Below are 16,388 nucleotides of genomic sequence, written 5' to 3'. Positions count from 1 at the left end.
TAGGGTTTTGAGAGGTATTGGCTAGGGTTTTGGAGAGGTTCTACGGCTCCAACATCGCGCGTCATTTGGAAGAAGGTTATTGGGAGAGCTTTCGTTGGCACCGATCTGGCAAGGTGTATCCTAGGCCGGACGAAGAACCCTTTTCGACGAGTAGAGGACTCTCCACAAGACCATCGACACAACTATTGAGGGGGTTTTCTATGGATTCATTGCTTTTACATTCTATTTCTTTGATTGTAATTAGCTCCATGGAGAGCTAAACCCTTAGTGGGTACTTGGGTATTTGTGAACCCTAGGATGTATTCGTTTCATTGAATCTCTTTATTTTGCTTTCAATTAATTGATGTTTATTGTGAGTTCCAACCTTGAATGCTTGATTGTTTGAATTCTCCCCTAGAGTGACACTAGGGTTGAGAGTTCTTGTTGGTAACCTTGTGAGTGAGTGACACACCACGAGTGTTAGACAAAGCTAGGTTGGAGAGGGTTGAGATGGTGAGTCAAGAGGTACAGGAGCGTCCTCTTTCCCCTCCGATGTGTTAGATTCTACCTCCGTTCCTCGAGTTCTTTGCGGCCATAATAGAGTGAATGGTCTAAGGGATGACCTTCCGCTGGGGCTTAGTTGCGGGTGCAATGGAGTGAAGCGTAGAAGTGATCTTAGTATCTATGGCTTAATTGTGGTTAGGGACCTTCCACCTGGACCAAAGGGTTAGGTCTATAATTAGGAAGTGATTTATCACTTGGAATCCCTAGAGCTCATTGCAATTCTATGCGAGTGCGAGGTTGAGAGGTTATCCAATCTCTCCTCCGGGACATGTATAGAGTTAGGCATGGTTAACCTTAGATTTAGGACTATGTAATTAAGGATTTCCACGACTCACTATTGCATTAATTAGGAAGCATAATAGAGGGTTCTTGCACTTGAAATGATTGTCCTAGGTGGAGCAATATCCGGGTACCCCATCTTTATCGATTGCCTTACCTTCTCCTTTACTTGTGCTCTCTTACTTGTTGTTTTTACTTTTGAGAATTGAATCATTGTCACATATATCACTATTCATCTTTTACATAGCTAAGAAGCGAATTAAGTGTTTTTATTCCCTACTCCATATGGATATAATACCCGCTCATCCGGGATTATTACTTCGACAAACCCGTGCACTTGTGGGATATACGCAAGGGGACCTTGTCATTGTTGTTGTTGTTCACCAGGTATATGATATATTTGTTAATCAAATATATTCATTATCTTCAAAAACTAATTTATATAATATATATCTGTTTGATATGCAAAGAAGACCAATACAAAAGCATGTTATAGTACAAGTGAGTATGCCATATCACAACTATTTGTATTGTTCTTTGTTTGATATTCAATAATAAGTACTAGCTTATAACAACATGTATAAACGTTCAATAATGAGTACCAACTTAAAATAATTGGTATGGATGTATAAAATAGGATGAAATAATTTAAATGGAAAAACCAAATAATAAACAAAAAGTTCAATAACTAAATGACAACTCAAAATAATAACCAAAAACTTAAATAACTAAGAGTAATGCTATATGTATGATATAGGTGTCTCGAATTGGTCCCGAATGCTAACCCTAAACATCGGTGATAAGTGCTAAACTGATTATATTTTTTATATCATTTACATTTGCATCTAACATGAAATTATACTTGTTTAGCATTTCATTAGGACAAAATTTCATTCTTTTGTTTAAAATGACCTTAATTTCTATTTTAGGAAGAAAGAACTAAATTTGAAGATGTTTTGAAGCAAAATGAAGCAAGTTACTGAATTAAGGTTGATCCACGACTCACAATGGGCATTATGGCAACACACAATGCCCTTTGTCTATACTCACTACTATCATAATCAAGCCGTGGTAGCATGAGCTCACTGGTAGCAGTATAGAAGCTATAATGGCCTCACAACAGCCATTGTGAAGTCCATAACGGTCGTTGTCAAAACACATAATGCCCAAAGACCGTGCCAGGATGCGACTTGGAAACCAAGCAATAACTTACTCATAACGGGCATCACAACGCTCTTGGTGAGGCTGTGACAGAGCCGATTACTATAAATACCCCAGTATTCTATAAATTTAAGGAAACTTTTTTGCCGAAGAAGCTAGGGCGACCCGATTTCTTGAGATCTCAGTGGTGAGAGACGTAGTTTCTTCTATATTCCAACGGATTCCGGCAGATTTCTAAAGAGTACGTCAACAAACATCATTGGAGAAGATCGCCTTTGATAGGTATCTTCAAAGATCATCATCGGAGAGGTGTGAGTAACACACGTCATCGAACAACCTTGGGATCCTCTAATCCCTATCTTCGGAGAACTATTAGAGTAATTAGTCTAGGAATACATTAAAAGCTTATATATTCTTTATTTGGTATTGTGGTTTTCTTGTGCTTTGATGCTTTGTTTGTTATAGCCCATAAGAACTTAATTCGAGGGAAATTGTATGTCTTGGTCCCTCGGATTTTATTTATGAATCTTGATTGACTGTTAAGAATTGTTCTAGTTTTTGTAATCATTGCATGTTCTTAGTTGATTATTACATGTTGATGTGGATGAGGAGGATATGGCCCCATATTGATGACACCCATGCCATGATAGACCTATGCATGTTCTCAGACATTAGGCATAGCTAGGTTTTTGGATTAGGGATTGATTGTCCCTTAGGCTTAGGGTCTGATTGCTCTCTTCTTGTGGGATTCCCATACTTAAGACAAACATAGGAGGCTGCGTGGAAGAGATTTCATCTTAAGTTTTTAGTGATTTAGACCTAGTTGCCATGGCTTATTAGGGCTAGTAGACCTTTGAATTCCTCCGGTTCGAACGAAGAACACGACTGACACTTAACTCCTATCATAATTAATAATCAAGATAACTTTAGTACATACTCCCAACTCCTTCTAAGTATGCTTAATGTTGTCTCCAATTGTATTGATTAATTGTATTGTACAAGTAGAACTAAAGAAAGAGCGTACACGATTAGGCTATTGATTAAGTAAAAAGAAAGTAATAGAAGCCTCTCACTATTTCTGGTGAAATAAGACCCTTGTGTTCATCCACGAGGTATTACTTAATGACTTGTGCACTTGCGATATAACGGACCAATTGTAGTATTAAGTGCATACTTGCATGCTTATATATTTGAATAGTTTAGATACCCATAACATGTCTATTCAGTTTTTGGCGCCGTTCCCTGGACATTTAGCATAGAGATTCTAGGAAAACTTATTGCTAAATGTTTTAGCCATTTACTCTTTCTGAATTTAATTCAGTTAATTCAGTTTATCACGTGTTTCTATCATTCCTACACAATACTGTTGACATTTGTCTTTCCATGGCAAGTATAAAAGATCAATTGGAGAGGGTAATAACCCTGCTTGATCATTGGATTAAACACCACGTAACGTAGAACTTGATGCACAATACCTCAATGCAATCCAGTAGTCCCCTACACCCAACATTTGTTGTGGGCAACATGAAGAGATAATTTGGCAGGAAATATTTGATCAGTTCATGAAGAAAAAAAAATCAAAAGAGAGGACAGTGAGCAGGGCCATAGAAGACTCTATGGGAATTGACAGTTTGTAGACATGTGGCATCACCAAGGAGGAAAACATGGTTTACGAAATAGAGGATGATGCTAGTATGATAAGTTATTGTGTATTAGTAATACAAAGTATTTTTTTTCTTACATTGAGCATCACTTTTCTCAGATTTTATCTCTTATGCATGTATATTTGTGTTCTTTTGTGTATATAGTGTTGTGGAGGCAATAGTGGAAGAAAAGAACCAAAAGTAGATCATTGATGCATTTTGTTGATGAAATCTTAGAGTGAACAAATGCGAAGACACAAGTTGTGCGTGAAGACATGTGAGTGTGTGCCAACCTCCATTGTGCTTCAGTGAACATGCAAATTGGAGGGGCACAAAGGCAGTCACGCTCATGTGTTCCGACTTGTGCAACACTAGCAAGATCTTCGTCAAATGTGATTTTATTGGAGACGTAAAGCGATTTACTGCATGGATGTGTGCCCACTCATGTGGCCTCGATGAAAAGTGTGGATTTGGGAACATTTTGGGGAAGTTTTCGTCGGCATCGATTTGGAGAGGTGTGCCCTAGGCTTAACGAGGGAACCCTTAGAGAAGACAAGGCTACTCTATAATACCATCAACACGGACTACGAGGGGGTTTTACTTATGGATTGCATGTTTTTTTTATTTCATTATTGATTGTATCTTGCTCAATGGAGAGCAAAACCCCTAATGGGTACTTGGAATTGTAAACCCTAGGATGATTTTGTTTCATTGACCTTTTATTATGTTTTTTTAGTTGATGTTTTAATTGAGTTCCTATCTTGAATGCTTGTTGAGTTGATTTTCCCTTAGAGTGACACTAGGGTTGAGAATCCATCTTGGTAATCCTTGTGGATAAGTGACACACCATGAGAGTTAGACAAAGCTAGATTGGAGAGGGTTGAGAGGGTGAGTCGAGAGGTAGCGGAACGTCCCCTTTCCCTCCCGATGTGATTTATTCTACCTCCATGTTCCAAGAGTTCTTTATGGTCCCAATAGAGTGAAGTGCTAAAAGATGAACTCCGCTAGATCTTAGTTGCACAAGCGACAGAGTGAAGCGTTGAAGTAATCCTTAGTGTTAGGGCTTAATTAGGGAATAGAGTTTATCACTTGGAATCCCTAGAGCTTTAAGCAGTTGTACATAGTGTGAGGTGTTGAGATTGAGCGATTTCTCCGACGGGGCATAATATAGGGTTAGGCATGGTTGACCTTAGGTTTGGTACCATGTATTTTAGGATTTGCATGACTCATTAGGCATCAGTTAAGAGATATAATGGTTGGTCTTGCACTTGACACAATAGTCCTAGAGTAAGCAATGTCCGGGTGCCCCACTTTCTATCGATTGCCTCTCTTATCATTTTATTGCATCTCTCTTTTATTTTTTTTATTCTTATTTGCATTGATATTGTTCACACCACTCCTGATTTATCTTCATCATAGTTAAATAGCACTTCTTATGTTTCTGATCACTATTCCTTGTGGATACGACTACCCACTCACCAGGGTGCTTTTATTACTTTGATAACCCGTGCACTTGCAGTACACACGCAAAGGGATGTGTCAAGTTTTTGGCGTTATTGCCGGGGAATAGGTGTTTTGGAAACACTTTGCACTATTCAACATAATCATTTGTTCTATTTCACACTTTCTTATTCCTCCATCGTTCTAATTTGTTTTCTTTCTTATAATACAAGAAGGATGATCAACATAACTGAACTATTCAACATAATCATGGGAATGGTTGAAGAAATAAAGCAGAATGTTCATTTGTTTGCAACACAGTCCATGTCGTGTTGTTCCATGAGGAAACAATTCATCACCAACCACCCCGTGGAAGGATCAATTGTTAATTACATTAATGAGATTCAGGATCAGAGTTATGAACTAGATAGTGTGCTAGATCAGTTTGAAAATTCTGCACTGTCATTTATGGGCTATCATTTGGAAGAAAACTTGGAAATGGCACTTGCTCAATTTGATACTTTCAGTTAAGAACAAAGGCATGAGATTTTCTCGGTGGGAGTTTCGAATGCAGTCTAGAGTTCTTGTGAGATAGGTAACACATCCCTTGCGTCTGACCCGCAAGTGCACGAGTTTGTCGAAGTAATAAATCTCAAGTGAGTGGGTATCATATCTACAGGGAGCAGAGAATAAAAACACCAAGATTGATACTTAACAGAGCAAAGATGAAACAATGATTGTGTTGATAAGATGTAATGTAGACAAAATAAAAGAAATAAGAAAAAGAGGCACAAATTAGTGAGAGGAAAGGCAATCCATAAGAAGTGGGGTACTCGGATAATGTTCCTTCTAGGATTATCGCTTAAAGTGCAAAACCAACTATTATGCTTTCTAACTAATGCTCAATGAGTCGTGGACATCCTAAGATACACGGTCCCAAACCTAAGGTAAACTGTGACTAACTCAACACAATGCCTCGGTGGAGATATTATCAGTCTCAACACCTTACACTGTACAAAGTTGCATGGGGCTCTAGGAATTCCAAGTAAAAATCCCTATTTCTATATGTAGACCTAACCTTTTGTTCCAGGTGAAAGGTCCCTAGTCACAATTAAGCCCCAGATACTAAGGATTACTTCAACGCTCCACTCTATTGCTCGTGCAACTAAGCCCCAGTGGAGTTACTCCCTTAGTACTTCACTCTATTATGATTGCAAAGAACTCTAGGAAATAGAGGTAGGATAAATCACACCAGAGGGGAAAGGGGACGCTCCGCTACCTCTCGACTCACCCTCTCGATCCTCTCCAATCTAGCTTTGTCTAACCCTCGTGGTGTGTCACTCACTCACAAAAATTACCAATGTGAACTCTCAACCCTAGTGTCACTCTAAGGGAGAAATCATTCAACAAGCATTCAAGATTGGAACTCAATTAAAACATCAATTAAGGAAAGTATAATAAAAGATTAATGAAACAAATACATCCTAGGGTTCACAAATTCAAGTGCCCACTAGGAGTTTAGCTCTCCATGGAGCAAGATACAATCAATAGTAAAATCAAAAGTAAAAACAAGTAATCCATAGGAAAACCCCCTCATTAGTAGTGTCGATAGTCTTATGGAGTAGCCTCGTCCTCTCCAAAGGTCCCCTCGTCAAGCCTAGGGCACACCTCGCCGGATCGGTGCCGACGAAAGCTCCCCCAATAGCTATATTCCAAGAGAAACGTGGTGTCGAAGCCGTAGAACCACTCCAAAAGCCTTGCCAATACCTCTCTAAACCCTAGCCGCAAGCCTCTAAAGAGTTGGAGAAAAGATGGAAAGAAGGATGTTGAAATCGGGCTGAATCGAGGCTTAAATAGGCTGGAATCGGGCATCCACACGGCTCTGTGGATGTTTCACACGCCCCTGTGGAAATTTCACACGGGCGTGTGGATTCTCTGAAATTCTGATTTTCTGCGGGCTGTGAACAGTAACTACTACAGTAATTACTACATTGATTTGCTATAGTGACTTGCTACAGTACCGGCCAAAAACACTCATGATTCACACTTTTCATCGAGGCAACATAAACGGGCACACGTTTATACTGTAGATCGTGTCGTTTCTTCAATAAAAACCATTATTGGTGAAGATCTTGATATCATTACACAAGTTTGGATACGCAAATGTGACTGCCTTCATGCCCCTCCAACTCATTGTAATTGCTTGAATACATGGAGGTTAGCACACATTCTTGTATCTTTGAGCCCAACTTGTATCTTCGCATTTGTTCCTTCCAAGATTTCATCAAATAGTGCATTCAAAATCTACATTGGCTACTTTCTTACATATTTGGCTCCACAACTCTACACTCACCAAAGTAACACAAATACACATATATTAGTGCTAAACCTGATAAATTAATGCTCAACGCAAGAAAAGAATACTTTGTATGACTAATACACAAGCACTCATTTATAGAGAAAGTGGATGTTGTTGAAGTTCATTCAGAATCACATGCACAAGTAGATGGGTTGGAGGAAGTGCTTGAACAAGATTCTGCGCAATTCGAGGAAATTGATAGATTGAAAGAGAGCAGATTATGACCGTCCATTGAGGAGACACCCGAGTTAGAGCTTAAGAATTTGCCGGCACATCTAGAATTTGTGAGCATGTTGAAGAGACATAAATCTGCTATTGCTTGAAAGATCTCTGATATAAAAGGCATAAATCCATCATTTTGCACTCATTAAATCTTAATGGAGGATAATTGAAAATCTGTGATTCAACCCCAAAGAAGATTAAACCCAAATATGAAGGAAGTTGTTAAGGTAGAGGTGGTAAAACTTCTAGATGCAGGAATCATTTATCCCATATCCGACAGTACATGGGTGAGACCAACTCAAGTAGTCCCAAAGAAAGGAGGAATGACACTTGTGAGAAATGAAATGAATGAATTAATCCCAACCAGGACAGTTATAGGTTAGTGCATCTGCATTGACTATAGAAGGTTGAATGATGCAACTTGAAAGGATCATTTTCCATTGCTTGTTATTGATCAGATGTTGGAGTGATTGGCAGGGCATCAGTTTTATTGCTTCCTTGATGGTATGTTGGGATACTTTCAAATCCCCATAGCTCTAGAAGATCAAGAGAAGACAATATTTACTTGTCCCTATGGTACTTTTGCTTACATAAGAATGCCTTTCGGTTTGTGTAACGGACCGGTGACATTTCAGCGTTGCATGACAGCCATTTTTGACAATCTCCTAGAGGACATCATGGAGGTGTTCATGGATGACTTATCGGTGTTTGGGGATTCCTTTGATATTTGTCTAAGAAATTTGGAGAGAGTGCTAGTGAGATGTGAAGAGACAAATCTTGTTCTTAACTGGGAGAAGTGTCACTTTAAGGTCCAAGAAGGCATTGTCCTTGGACATAAGATTTTCCAAGTGGGAATGGAGGTATACAAGGCAAAGATTAAAGTCATAGAAAAACTTTCTCCGCCTACTAATATTAAAGGAGTTCGTAGTTTCATAGGGTATGTGGGCTTCTACAGGAGTTTTATCAAGGATTTTTCAAAGATCACTCAACCGTTGACAAAACTCTTTGAAAAGGATGCCCCTTTTGATTTTGGGAATGATTGTTTGATTGCTTTCAACCTGTTGAAAGAGAAGTTAGTGCAAGCACCGATTTTGATCACATCGGATTGGAACAAACCCTTCGAGCTCATGTGCGATGCAAGTGATTATGCTGTTGGAGCAGTTTTGGGTTAGAGGAAAGGTAGGCAGTTCCAACCGATCTATTATGCTAGCAAGACTCTCACGAGCGTTGAAGAGAATTATACAACCACCAAAAACGAGTTGTTAGCAGTGGTGTTTGCTTTTGACAAGTTCTGACCATACCTCATCTTATCTAAGGTCACTGTATTTACCGATCACTCGACACTCCGTTATCTCATGAACAAGGTTAATGCGAAACCGAGGTTAATTCGTTAGATCTTATTATTGCAAGAGTTTGATATGGAGATAAAAGATAAGAGAGGAATCGAAAATATGGTTGTTGATCATCTGTCTCGATTGTAGGATTGTGAAGGTCAAGAGCCATCAAACAAAGAAATTCATGATTTCTTTCCCGAGGAACACTTGTATGTAGTTTAGAGTTCAGAATTAGAGGGCACTCCATGGTTTGCAGATTTTGCAAACTACTTATAAGGGAAAGTACTTAAGTAGGGCCTCACATTCCAGCAAAAGAAGAAGTTCTTTAGCGATTTGAGGAATTAATTTTGGGATGATCCATACCTGTTCCGCATTTATGCAGATCATGTGATTTGAGGTTGTGTATCTAAGGTCAACTATGCCTAACTCTATACATGTCCCGGAGGAGAAATCGAACAATCTCAACACCTCACACTCGCATAGAGTTGCAATGAGCTCTAGGGATTCCAAGTGATAAATCTCTTCCTAATTATAGACCTAAACCTTTGGTCCAAGTGGAAGGTCCCTAACCACAATTGAGCCCTAGATACTAAGATCACCTCAACGCTTCACTCCGTTGCACGCGCAACTAAGCCCCAGCGGAAGTTAATCCCTTAGACCATTCACTCTATTATGACCGCAAAGAACTCGAGGAACGGAGGTAGAATCTATCACGCCGAAGGGGAAAGGGGACGCTCCTGTACTTCTCGACTCACCCTCTCAACCCTCTCCAACCTAGCTTTGTCTAACGCTCGTGGTGTGTCACTCACTCACAAGGTTACCAACAAGAACTCTCAACCCTAGTGTCACTCTAGGGGAAATGTTCATACAATCAAGCATTCAAGGTTGGAACTCACAATAAACATCAATTTATTGAAAGCATAATAAAGAGGTTCAAAGAAACAAATACATCCTAGGGTTCACAATACCCAAGTACCCACTAGGGGTTTAGCTCTCCATGGAGCTAAGTACAATCAAAGAAATAGAATGTAAAAGAAATGAATCCATAAAGAAACCCCCTCGATAGTCATGTTGATGGTCTTGTGGAAAGTCCTCTACTCGTCGTCCAAGGATTCCCTCGTCCGGTATAGGATACGCCTCGACGGAAGCTCCCCTACCAACCTTCTTCCTAAGGATTGTTGATGTTAGAGCCATAGAACTTCTCCAAAACCTTGTCCAATACTCCTCAAAACCCTAGCCAAAGCCCTCTCTCAAGTTGGGGAAAAGATGGAGAAAAGAATACCAAAATCGGGGCTGAATCGGCTTTAAATAGGGCTGTAATCGGGCGACTACACGGGCGTGGATGCTCCACGCGACCTTGCGGAATTTCCACACGGGCGTGGATAATTTCCACACGACCGTGTGGATTCTCTGTTTCTCTGGTTTCTCGGCCGGCTGTGAGCAATGCTGCTACAGTATATGCTACAATGTTGCTACAGTGCTCTGCTATAGTATTCGGCCTGAATAGCTTCCCAATTCCATACTTTCATCGGGGTAACGCAACGGGCACATGTTCACGTCGTGGATCACTTGCTTCTTCAATGGTGTACACGTTGGGGGAGCTCTTGTTTTATGTGCATAAGTCGGAATGCTCGAATGTGGCTGCCTATGTGCCCCTCAAAATGGATGTGCCCACTCGAATACGGGGAGGTTGACACACACACTCTAGCATCTCACACCTGACCTATGTCTTCGCGTTTGTACCTTAGCAAGATTTCCTCCAAAATTGGTGCATTATGATCCACATTGGCCAATTTCCTTCATTCTCGGCCTCACAACCCTACCTGCATAAAAGTAACATAAAAACGCACATATTAGTGTAAAAACCTGAGAAAAGTAATGCTCAACATAAGGAATGAACGCTTCGCATTCGTATCGCACAAGCACTTATCAAACTCCCCCACACTTAAGCTTTTGCTTGTCCTCAAGCAAACATTAAAACATTCTGTGCATTAATGAAGAAAATATTGAAAGTCCTTGGCCTTAGGTTCACCAAGGTACACAATGAAAGTATTCTACAATTAAGGAAAATTTCAACACTAAATACGAAAAAAAATATCAATGCTCTAGCTAAAAACTTGAATAAAAAAGGACAACAAACCCAAATTTCGTGTATGTGTGTGAACTCACTCAAAACAACCCAAGGTATACTGCTCAAAGTTCTAAGTGAAAGGGACTTATTTATCTACAAAAGTGACAACAATTTCAAAGATGGTAGTAGCTTCACACATCCTCTAAGGTAGCCTTTTCCAAAGCGGCCGCTAAGGTGGCTTTCACACTTTCGAGGTGGTAGCTCTTTCTACCCGAGTGGTAGCTTTCACTCATCCTATGAGATAGCTCTTTCTCTCATTAGGGCATAACTAGTATCCGACTTATGAGAGTAGCTTCATACTTCATAGGTGGTAGCTCTTTCCACTCAACAAGCACAATAAAACTATTTTGTTTCTTTTTCTTTGTATTTTCCATTTTTTTTTTTTAGAATTTGCACAAGAAACAACTATAACTAGTCCCTTTAACATCAAACTTGAGTTTCCAATAGAGTTTAAAGAGTGAGTAGTGTAACAAGTATAAATTGGGTAAAAATTCCTAGAAATTCAAGCAAGAACTAGAGCATGAAAACATTCAATATTAGAAATTCTCCTAAACTCAAGAATACAATGGTTGCAACTAAGGTGAACCGCCATTGGCTATGTGAGCATATAACAATCAAGAACAATAGAAAAGATGTGTGCACTATGACACTCCCCCCCCCACACTTAAGTTGTACATTGTCCCCAATGTACACATGCATGATCACTCAAAATATACATCCTTCAAAAGCAAATGTGGGAGAAGCAATCAAAACAATACTCCCCTGAAACCTAGTGTTGCGTTTGATGAAGCTAATTCCATGGGAGTAGTGTTCCGACGGGTTGTGAAGCTCACACGGGCAATTGCCGAAGCACCTAGGCTGTGCCCATGACAAAGTCTCAATTCCAAAGAAGACAAGACCACCTGATCCTTTTGAAATTTTGGAGTGCGTAGGTTAAGCTGCTTATCGGCTTGCCATCCCATCCACTCTTTATCAAGTGCACAATGTGTTACACATTTCCATGTTAAGAAAGTATGTTTTGCACACATACACGAGGGGGGTCAGTGAAGCTCAATAAAATAAAAACAACTCGAGTATACAAAAGATAGAGCAATGAATACAACTCGAAACCACAAAATGAAAATAAACTCAGAAGGAAAATCCTTTCTAAGTATACCAATCCAAAATAAAATGCAGAAAATAAAATGCAAAAAATAAGAACAAAGAAGGTAAAGACGCCTCAAGTGTCGGTGTCAATAGCAAGTACATCTATTTCCGTTGCTGGTGAAGATGTTACTGGTGCTGCAAAATACATGAAGATTGGCAAAGAGAAGAGAAAGAGAAGCTTACCGACAAAATGAGAATGAAAGACTAGAAAACGGCCGGAAAACTCAATTAACGACCCTCTAAAATGACGATGAAAGGTCAGGAGAGAGCAAGGATGTGTTCTCAAAATGTATGAGGGTGAAAAGATGAAGAAACCTGAAAAGATTTTAATGAAAACCTGCGGTTCTAGCATATTTGTAAATCTACACGGGCGTGTGGGAATTACCCATGCCCGTGTTCCCGACCCACAGGGGCAGACGCATGCCCCTGTGGACTCTCCATGCAACCGAGAAAAATTCTCTAAGACCCACGCCTGCGTGAAAAATTCCACACGGGCGTGGATATTCACGAGCCCAACTCACGAGGGGCAAACGCACGTCCCCTCGTGTCTTCCTGGGATGGAGAGATCCTCTCGAGATCTCGCAGGCGTGCGAAAATTACCCACGCCCGTGTGTGGTTCACAAGGTCGCCCACAGGGGCGAGTCCATGCCCCTGTGTGCTCTCGGGATAAACCGCCCAACTCTGCAGGAGTTCACATGCCCGTGCAAAAATTACCCACGGGTGTGTGACAGTCGCATGGTCATTCACAGGGGCAGTCACAGGCCCCTGTGCCTTCTCTGGATGAGCTCGCAGTGTAAATCCACGGGCATGTGAAAATTCCACACGCCCGTGTGTTTTCTCTGGATGACTTAGAAAAATCTGCAGGCTCTGCAGAAAATTTCTGAACATGTTTCCACACTCAGAACCTGCCCTATTATGCAAATTTTACCAGTGAAAAATATGAAATAGAGCTTAACCGACCAAACTTCGCCAATTCTACATGAAAACACACGATTAAAATTCAAAGTTCACAAGGAAATCTCAGCACAAACATCTAATAGATTAAGACACCAACACTTAACAATTTATTCATGCAAACACTAAACTAAAAAAAAAACTAGGAAAACAGTAATTGCTTGGGTTGCCTCCCAAGAAGCGCTTGTTTAACGTCACGTAGCTTGACGTATCTTGTCTTACCTCACGGGGGTTCATGAATGAAAGTTGCCCTCTTACCCATGACTTGAAAGCATGATGAGCAAAGTCTCTTGAGGGTAGAGGGTGTATTATCGAGCTTCGAATCGCCCAGCAATGGTTCATCCAACTTTCTTGGTTCATATACGTCTCCAACAGTCTTGGAGCGTTTTCGATGCCATCTCCTAGCCCTCTTCATTTTCCGGCGCACCTTCTTCAATATCCCCGGGGTAGACCTTCTTCAGTCGACCCAAGCATCATTACTTCTTCATTGCTCTCCTCTTGGTCGAACAAACCTTCATATGGATCCAGGTTGAACATTTCCTGCATGTACTCATCAACAAGCTCATCAGTAGTGTCTAGAAAATATAAAGTGTCATCAAAATCGAGGGAATGCCGCATGGCTTCAGCAAGGCGGTAAGTGAGTTTGTCATCTCCAACTCTCAATGTGAGCTCTCCGCCGTCCATGTCAATCAATGCTTTGGAAGTCCGCAAGAACGGTCTCCCAAGTATCAAGGGTACATCCGCATCCTCATCGACATCTAGCACTAAGAAGTCAATCGAAAAAATGTACTTGTCCACCTTGACAAGCACGCCTTCAATGATACCTCTTGGATGTCGCACCGTTCGGTCCGCCAATTGTAAAGTCATCCGAGTAGGCCTAGGCTCACCCAAGCCTAGGTTTTGGAAGAAAGTGTATGGCATGACATTGATACTTGCCCCTGAATCCGCCAATGCCATTTCCTCACCTAAGTTGCCGATGTTACACGGAATGATGAAGCTTCCAGGGTCTTTCTTCTTTGTCAGCATGTTCTTTTGTAGCACCGCTGAGCATGAAGCATCTAGCACCACTGAAGCAGTCTTCTCCAACTTCCTCTTGTTAGTCAACAAATATTTCAGGAACTTCGCATACTTAGGCATTTGAGCTAATGCCTCTACAAAAGGAATGTTGATGTGGAGTTGCTTGAATAAACTCAGGAACTTCTTATACTGTTCATCCCCTAGGTCATTCTTCAATCTAGAGGGATAAGGGATTCTTGGCTTGAAAGGTGGGGATGCCACCTCTTTCTCTTTCTTTGCTCCCTCCTCAACCTCTACAACCTCGGGTGCCTGTTCTTTCGGCTTCTCACTCGGATGCCTCCCTTCAACCTCACAAGCACTTCTCAAAGTGATCGCCTTCACATGTTCTCTAGGGTTGGTTTCTGTATTGCTTGGTAAACTTCCATGTGGACTTTCGAATAGAGACTTCGCAATTTGCCCCACCTAATTTTCAAGGTTATGCAAAGAGTCAGAGTGGTTGTGAAGTGTAGCCTCGACTGATTCAAACTGTGTATTTACAGATTGAAAAAATCTAGCCAAGTGCTTCTCCAAATCCGTCATTCGGGTTTCCAAGCTCGAAATTGCTTTTCCACTAGAAGGGGCTTGTTGTTATTGTTGGAAACCCGATGACCCCATGGCCTTTTGTGGTCCTTGATTACTCCATGAAAAGTTGGGATGATTCTTCCAACCTCGAATTGTAAGTATTGCTATATGGGTTCCCTTGAGGTCTCATGCCATTACCTACAAAGTCAATGTTTTCCACTGAAGAAACATCACCAATAACGATCGGGTAATCGGAGGGAGCATGTCCTCCACCACAACCGGTGCAATTGGTCACGGCCGCAACTCTATTCGAAGCTATGAGATCTAGCTTCTTACTAAGACTCTCTACTTGCGCAGCCAATGAGGTTACCACATCAATTTCATGGAGACCGGCCACCTTTTTCTTCTCCCTAGCATTCCATTGGTAGCTATTTAACTCCATTTCCTCAATTAATTGACGAGCCTCATCGGGGGTTTTGCTACCTAAGGTACCTCTTGGTACCGCATCCAAGAGTTGCCTTGTACTCGGATTCAAACCATTGTAAAAGGTTTGAACAATCACCCACTCCGGGAATCCGTATTGCGGACACTTTCTCAGGAGCTCCTTGAACCTTTCCCATGTCTCGAATAGAGACTCCAATTCCAACTGAACAAAGGACGAGATCTCATTCCTAAGCTTTGCTGATTTTCCGGGAGGAAAATAATGGGCTAGAAAAGCTTCTACCATCTCCTCCCATGTAGTGATTGATGCTCTAGGTAATGAGTGCAGCCACTGCTTCGCTCTCCCCTTCAAGGAAAATGGGAAGGCTCTCAATTTGATGGCATCATCCGTCACCCCATTTATCTTCAGCATATCGCACACCTCGAGAAAGCTCTCTATGTGACTGTTTGGATCCTCATCGGCCAAACCGTTGAATTGTGCGGACTGCTTAAGCATATGGATGAATGCCGGCTTTAGCTCGAAATTCTGAGCTATAATCAGGGGACGCACAATACTCGATTGTGTCCCCAACACTGAAGGTTTGGCATAGTCGGATAGTGTTCGCTATTGCTCATTCTGTTCTGCAATGTTTTCAGATTCCTCTCATTCCAAATTAATTGAATTATGTTGTTCTTGCACAAGTTCTTTCCCTTTTCTTCTAAGTGTACGTTCAAGCTCAGGGTCTCCTTCAATCAATATTGATGGATTCCCTCGGGTCATAACCTGGAACTGTACCAAAAAGAAAGAAAAAGAAAATCAGAATGATGATAGAATAAGAAGACGTGAAATAGAATGTGTGGTGAAATAGCTAAGAAAACAAAGTGCAAAGTATCTCTAAGCGCCTAGTCCCCGGCAACGGCGCCAAAAACTTGACAAGGTCCCCTTGCGTATATCCAGCAAGTGCACGAGTTTGTCGAAGTAATAATCCCGGGTGAGCGGGTATCGAATCCACAGGGAGTAGGGAATAAAAATACTTAATTCAATTCTTTGCTATGTAAAAGAATAATGGTAATGAGTGTGACAATGATTCAATTCTCAACAGTAAAAGCAACAAGTGAGAGAGCAAAAGTAAAGAAGGGGAAAAGGCAATCGATAAAGATGTGGTACCCGGATAATG

General features: G+C 41.0%; 1 non-coding gene across 1 annotated transcript; it reads left to right on the top strand.

The window, feature by feature from the left end:
• Positions 1–15,362: 15,362 nt before the first annotated feature.
• Positions 15,363–15,469, top strand: LOC120281272. The gene has a single exon (XR_005542526.1). It is a non-coding gene; the product is annotated as a small nucleolar RNA R71 (small nucleolar RNA).
• Positions 15,470–16,388: the final 919 nt, after the last annotated feature.

Source organism: Dioscorea cayenensis, chromosome 2 (genome assembly GCF_009730915.1).
Source record: "Dioscorea cayenensis subsp. rotundata cultivar TDr96_F1 chromosome 2, TDr96_F1_v2_PseudoChromosome.rev07_lg8_w22 25.fasta, whole genome shotgun sequence".
NCBI lineage: Eukaryota > Viridiplantae > Streptophyta > Magnoliopsida > Dioscoreales > Dioscoreaceae > Dioscorea > Dioscorea cayenensis.
The sequence above is the reverse complement of the archived record's forward strand: the minus strand, read 5'-3'. Positions and strand labels throughout refer to the sequence as shown.